Consider the following 8,034-nt stretch of genomic DNA (forward strand, 5'->3'; position numbering starts at 1 on the left):
CTGTCTTAAAGCACTAAATTGGAAACCATTATCCAGATTGTAAAATGTATATTCCTTATTGTAATAATAGAAATATTTAATAATGATAAGAATCATAAAGATTTAAGATCTAAATAATGCATTTCATGATAATAATATTAATAATCTCCTTATCTTCATTTTAAACCAAGATAAACATCTACAAGGTCATATTAAGTGTACAGTTTGTTTGTTGATGATTTGGTACGTCTACAAATGTGGGATATCACCACAAAATTAGTCACTTGTTTAGGAATTCAAAACATTCAAATTGATGATATTTTAAGTTAAATTTAGGCTTTAAATTACTCTCTTAGGCTTAGTAAATCTTCGAGATATGAGTGTTTTAAAGTATAGATTTAGAGAAATAACAGCCTCTGGTTTACAAAATTAGCCTCAGTGCGGCTGTTCCTTGGCAAAATGACATAACTTGAAATTTTTCCTTTTAGAAAAAAATAGAGTTAAAGTTGTTCGGAACTTTTGAAATTTTGCAGGATTGTATATTTATAGACATTGTGATTTATATGAAAATTTGTAATTACAACTGTTTGTTAATTGCAAAGTTATTAGCGATAATTACAGATACATTGTATTGCCTTGGAAACATGACAGGCTCGGTATTGTTGAAAGTAAGACATTTTTTGGAATTTATCACGTTTGGGGCAATCATATACATTACATAGCTTGTTCATACGTCGCTGTTAAGAATATTGATATAAAAACACCAATAACCATTTGATTTTGCCTTTCCAAACTGTATCAGCTCAAGAAAATTTTTGGATACCATTCGGAGGTCAAACAATGTACCTTCATTGTAGATACGTTATTTTGCCGCGTAATCTTGTAGTTACGTTGTTTTGCCACGGAAAACAACTAGATTTTAAGTTCTGTGCTTAAAGATAGGTGGTGCTATCTCCGAAATGACTCATTATTGAGACCTGAAATTTTCACAGGTAATTCAGAGGTGTTAAAATGATATTATCTCCAAATCGACAAAAATGTCCGTTATGTTGTTTCGCCTTGGGACGGCCAAGTGGCAAAGTAATACAATTAGTAAAAAAAGAGATTCGAAACACAGAATCTGTATGAAGAATTATAGTAAAAAAATTGTTCGAACATTGTACCATAAAATGTAGGCTGTGACCTATTTTGGTGATTATTATGATTTCACTGACGATTCATCTTATTTATTTAATGGAAAGCTGACAAATGTGAACATTAGAAAATTTAAAAGCTGGAAAAATTTATACAGCGAAACATCAGCGATACAACTCAATTCAATTGATTTTAATGCATCTGAAGCAATTCTGGATAATACTACAAGGTGACCTAGTAAAATTAAAATATTAATTTGTGGTGCATTTACAAGATATTAAGTAGATTTGTAAGCGATTTTGTGTAATTAATTATTCTGAGTTCCAAGTCTCATTAGTAATTTAATCAAAATACTGTAAGTTGCTATAGAGAATCCACTCATTCACATTTCTTGAATGTGTTGGGAAATGCAATGCATTTTGAATATTATAATGATTACAATTATTATACGGTGAATCATAAGTGATAATAAACTGCTTCTCTAAACAAGAGATGCAAAACAACTCCACCCTGTTTAAGGAGAAGACTAATATTTTGTATGGAATACAGTATTATCAAGAATATTGAAACTTTGAAAACAGAGGCAGTCTGCCTAGAAAAAAAGTAGAGGATTTAAAATTTATTTCATTATTTGGAGAATTTATTCAAATTCTGGCATTAGTCTCTCCATATAATGGATAAATAAAGGGCCGGTAATAGAGCCCCAAGCGAAAGTTAAGCTGACACAGTAGCACTGATAGTATATGGTCTGATAATGACAAGGGTCAAGCTTTTAAAATCCTGGAGCAATTAAGTTGCAACAGTTGTTCTGTATATTAACACTTAATTGTAAAAATAGCATGCATATTATTTTACCTTCAGGCATATTTATTGGCATATACACTTGCAAGTTAAAAATTCCTGTAAATCTATTACATTGTGGAAGGATAGGGGATTTAGAATTTAATCAATAACATCTACTGTAGGATCATTTTGACAATGAAACAAATTAATGTGACATAGACGTCACATGGATCCAGAAAAAATTTGGGTAGGGGCCTTGTGAAGGTTGGGGATGTGACATAGTCACTTGTAAAATAAAATCAATACGAATACACAAATTACTGTACAACTACAGTATCATAGGGGTAGCATCTTTCAATATCATTTTTCTCTTCTCATTTTCTCTTGTGGTATGGGCTCTAGCCCCCTTGGCCCCTGGGTCTGCCCCTGTGTCACATAGTCTCCAAACTCCTAACAAACAAGAACCAAATTTGACATAGTAGGGGACAGTGGTGGCACCAGAGATTCCTCAATGAGGGACACAACCCCCATCCCCAATCAAAGACGTTTAAGGTCCCTGCATATGCACCTCAACCTGGAGAAAATTTTAAGAATGGAATGATTTACAGTTTTGTGCCCCAATATCCACATCCCTACAGCTACAGGCACCATCACTGCTAGGCAAGGCGAGAATTTTGTTATTCCTTGTTTATCAGAGGAGGGCGGAATAAAAATAAAATTTTGTTTTCTTATTTAGCTAATAGGTTTGCTAAAATCATCCAGATGGAGGAGAAAATAAAAATATAATTTTACTGGTGAATGTAAAATAGGATGGTTAAATGCTTTAAATTTATATAATTAGGAAGAAATATGTACATATTTTATCTTTGAAGATTTAAAGGCAGCGGAGGGCGTAAAAATTTTTTTTTCTGAAATTTCACTCTTTCGTAGCGGCGCGTGCGCTAATTGGCCAAAAATAAAATGTTATTTTTATTTGAAATCATCAATATTTGCAGTCGTCGGGTTTGCTAAACAAGGAATGAAAAAAGTCTCGCCAATGTGTAATACTCTGTTTTAATATTTTTATGAAGCATTTTTATTTGTTCCAGTGATTAAAATATAGGTTGATTGATATTTAATACTTGTATTGTTATAAACATAATTATTTAACCTACATTAGTAGAGTACTTAAATGTTTGTTGACCTATTTACAATGTATGCATTTGTAGATTTTAATGGTGTGCACCTACAAGCAAGTGCAATATTTACAAATGTATTCATCACCCACTGCCATTGTTTACTTATTTAATTAAGCATAAATAATCCTGGTGATATATGCCTGAAGGCATGTGTAGTCACTTAACTTATATCCACTACTGAACAGTACTTTAAACTGTTTGCTTATTCACGTAATGAATACCATTATGTTGTTTACATATTAACTTAAATCTTTTTTCATTAATACAGGACCGTCGTACTGTACTGTACCTCTTTCAATTCTACCAATGTACTTTTTAGGGCAAATAGAAAAATTTATTAGATTATCACTCCCGCCCGTGTCAACAATTCGGGGAAATATTGATGCGGCAATTATTTCAACAGCATAAAATAACAATGCAATTTTGTGACTTCAAATACATTTCTTTAAAAAAAATATAAAATTAAACCAGTTTTTATACAATATTTACTATTACAGGCCAAATATAAACAGCCCCTCCCTCATCGATAAAAACAAAAGCGAAATAATTTATTGTACCGATCAAAAAAAAACCAAAAAAAAAAACACCCTCCCTCATCAATTTAAAAAAAAAAAAGAGTGATAATCTAATAATTTTTTCTATGTGCCCTTAAAAGGATTTCTGTACTTTTATGAATTTATCCTTATTTATACTTGGCCAAAGTTATTGTGCAGGTTTTAAATATGGATAAGATAAATCAAGTTTCTGTTGTGATTTAGGAATTCCTACTGCTTTTAAATACCGTCTTAGCTTTAGGATTAAGTTCCAGCATTATTTTTGTACCTCCTTGGTTCTTGTTAGGTAATTCAAGTCAGTTACAGGTAATTGTCCTGGTATGATGTTTACCAGTCCTTACACAAGGATTAGTAAAGCATTTTGGCAAGGTAATTAATTATTACAATGTGGTTTGAGTAACAATTTCTACTGAAGTCAGTTTTTCCAATAAAAGACATTAACATTTTATTTGCTAAAAATTAGGTAGAAAACAAGGGAGTTTTCTCTTATTAATAATTGTCAACCTGAATGAGAGTCCTTGTATGTGTAATCACCAACACATGTAAATTAGCAATCCCCATTCTTTACCGACAGATTTGAACATATCACTTAATGAACTAATTGATAAAATTGAATGAACTGGTTTTGTGATTAAATTTACTATGCATTTGATGGCCTGATTAGCGAGCTCGTGCAAAGAGGAATTTTGTCCACACTTTTTGATAAATACCTTATTTATGGTGAATATTTTAAATAATTAATGTAGAATATGTTGAAGGAATGATAACATTTAAGGCAATCAATCATTTTACTATGTCAAGTGTATATGCACATGTCAATCATCTTGGGATAACCAGGGTAACAATTTAACTCAAAGAAAGTTAAGAATGTGATCCTGTTCTTCGCATTTAGGAGTTTAAAGTCCAATTCTTGAAGGTGTCAATGGTTGTTTTTTTTTACCACTAAAAATCATTCACCCTTTTCTAATAGATTGATAGAAAAATATTTTCAATTCAGTTTTAATAATTTGTTGTGTAGTTATTACTTGCAATACTGTAAAACTTTGGATGGACTCTTTTCAAAGCTACTTTTGCAAAGTAAAGAATCTTTTCAAAATGAATGCTGTAAATTTTGGGAATTACTACTATAAACAATAAATAGGGCCACTGTAACATCAGTCTGTATCATGGAGAGGAATGTCATATGGGGCCATTTTTACCGGGGCCATTTTTTCCGGGGCCTTTATTTCCGGGGCCATTTTTTCCGGGGCTATTCTTACCGTACACCCATGGGGAGTATTTACCGGTATTAAATCACCTAAACTACTGTATAAACCAAGCTTGTTTTAATTTATGTTGTTTCTTTGAAACTGTACTATCTCGAAAAAAGGCCCATGCTATCTCGAAAAGAAGCCTTGATATGGGCTTTTTTTCGAGGCTACTTTTGCAGACTAAAGAGGGCTTCAATTCAAGATGAGCTTCTTCTTGAGATTAAGCCCATTAGGCTTCTATTCGAGTTTTTACGGTATATAACTGTGTTACAACATTTTTTCAGTAACAACTGAATAATCCCAGTGTAGGGTCAAAGAACTTACCCATACCAAGTTGGGTACCACTCACTGGGGATCAGGGATTGCAGTTTGTAAATTAATATATGCTCAAAAACTTATTGTAGGCCTATTAGGCCAAAAAAAAAATTGTTTGTTTGCCCTCCTCCACCCGCCCCTAACTCACCGAAAAAAAATAGGGGCGGAAAAACAAAAAAAATCTTTAAAAAGTTTTTTCTTTAGCTTTTTTCTTTACAAATAAAAAAAAAATGTGAGTGAATTTATCTTTATTTTTTTGCCAGATGCCCTGCAAATTCGTCTAAAGTTGTTGTCTTATATAAGGTATTGCCATTCTAGGAATCTGTGGGTTATTTTTATTCCATCTGATGAGTATTTAAAAAAAATAAATAAAAGTTTTTCCACCTGCCCCTATTAATCTTTTTTATTTTTTTAAAAGGCAAACAAACAATTTATTTTTTTTGGCCTTATTGATACATTTTAAGAATTTTTAGAAAGCTTACAAATGCTTGGTATCAATATTGGCTGTAAATATTTAGAATAACCCTTTTCAAACGTCATAATAATAGTAGATTTTCTTTGGTTAAACCTTTCACTGAACTCAATGGAAGACTTAAGTATTTTACTTGTTACTTATGTTTAAAATCCTACCATTATTATACAAAATAGTATATTTACCAAATATAGATTCAATTGAATATTTGGTGGGAAAAAGCATATTTACAATGTTTAGTCTTGAATCTTCAATCTCTGGATGTTATAGATTTTTCATCATATTAGACAGTTTTCAATGCAATTGTTACCACTATTGATAAATTTTGGTCCCAAAGTAACTACCAATTTGAAGTACTCAAAATGCTGAACTGCATTTTGCAGATTTGATCTAACCTTGGAATATTTTAGTGAGGCTAAACAATGATGGAAATTGTACTCGATTCTAAATCTATCAATCAAGAAGGCATCTGTAGAAATTACAAAAATGCCAATCAAAACTAAATAGTAGACTAATATAGTGTGTAAAGTAGTGCTCCTGAGTCAAATACAGGTCAAGCTATCTCTGTAATTGTTAATAGAACGAGGGAATGATTTTCACACGTTTTAGTTGACCAATTTTTCAAAGACGAAATTACGAAATCTTATGCAGTGTGTAAAAAAGTAGGTCATGGTAGTCCATTTTTTTCAAGTGCTGTAGTGGCTTGCATATATGCAACTCCTTGAATACGAATCTGGGTTAATTTGGGCGGTGTGCTTCTGAGGATCAGACAGTGCTACCAACAGAGATGAAATTATGAAAGACTTTATGTATTGTATAAAAAATGTAGGTCGCTGTAGTTTAGTTCAGTTTCAAGTGCTGTACTATAGTTACTTGGGTAGAAGCCCACACTTGAACGCAAATCTGGGTTAATTTGGGCAGTGGGCTTCAGAGGACCAGAAAGTTATACCAATTGTAAGCCTTGGGCTTCACTACTGTTACAACATTTAAGCATCTTGAAAATAAATCAATGCCATACATATCATATCATATTTTGATTTTATTATACATGCCGGTTGATAGCCAATAATAAGAATATTAAAGTAATTCTCAAGACATAATTATTAACTCTCTTCGAAACAGAACCCTAGTCTGTCATCAGGGGTCTCTTCTGTCGCAAACAGGTCTCTGAACTATTCACTCTGTATGCTTGTTAGTTTTCTGAGTTCTTGTTTAGTGACGCCATACACTGTAATTTTGAATTGCAGTACTTTAGTTTAGTACGCAGTGGTGTATCCAGAGTCGGGAAATGGAGGCTGATGGGGGCGCAAATGCAAAGTGGGTGAGAGGGCTCGATGAATGGTGAGGGGAGTGAGCTCGTAAAATAAGGTGATTTGAGGTGATTTAACTACTTGCATGTCATTTTCGGAGGGCGCGAGTATTTTTTGGGGGATGTGCACCCCGCCCAGACCCTAGATACCTCACTGTTACAGTATGTTATGTAATAAGGCAGCCAACTGCTTGATAACAAGTAGTGTTTATGTGGTAGCGAAAAATATTTTTTGAGAATTAACATGTGCCTTTAGTTGAGGTAACATGACTGTAGATTACAGTGCCCTTGGAATCAGGAAGAGCTGTAATTAATGAACTTAAAATTGTTGGTTCTGGTCCAATGATTTTTGTAGGATAACATTTTATCTACAGTCAGGTAATAATGAGGTACTTGCACTTGTGAAGTGGAATTAAGGCATAATATTAAGAGTAACCATTGGAAAATGTTTAATCTGAAAAGATTAAGATTATTTAATCTTTCTTTATACTGTAGGCACTTTCAGTACTATAGTACTGATTTTCAAAATGGTACAGTGATGAGAAACATGTAAATTTGAAGGGAAGAAACTGAGAAACATGTGGAATATTAAAGAACAAATGTTAAAATATGAATGGTTTTCATATATATATTATATGGATTAATAAATGTACAGTATACTGTATGATTGAATAATCTGGTAATGTCATTTAGATGAACAGTTATGGTACCTTTTTGAATTATACTACTATAATTTATGCTTATAAATGACTGTAATGATAAAATAATTAATTTACGGTACAATATTTTTTGATAAGATACTACTAGTCTTTCAAAATGGTGTACGGTAAGAATGGCCCCGGAAAAAATGGCCCCGGAAAAAAAGGCCCCGGAAAAAATGGCCCCGGTAAAAATGGCCCCATATGACAGGTAGGTAAAAATGGCCCCAATAATCAAATTCTGTATTAAAACTGATTTTCTTGGTTCAATATATGCATTTTTTTATCTTAAATAATTTAGTAGTATTAAAAGGAATCTAACATTAAAACAAATTGCCATTTACATTTTACTTTTTGCAAGA

Source organism: Anneissia japonica, unplaced genomic scaffold, assembly GCF_011630105.1.
Source record: "Anneissia japonica isolate Jap-2015-1 unplaced genomic scaffold, ASM1163010v1 scaffold287726_len2788222_cov184, whole genome shotgun sequence".
Lineage (NCBI taxonomy): Eukaryota > Metazoa > Echinodermata > Crinoidea > Comatulida > Comatulidae > Anneissia > Anneissia japonica.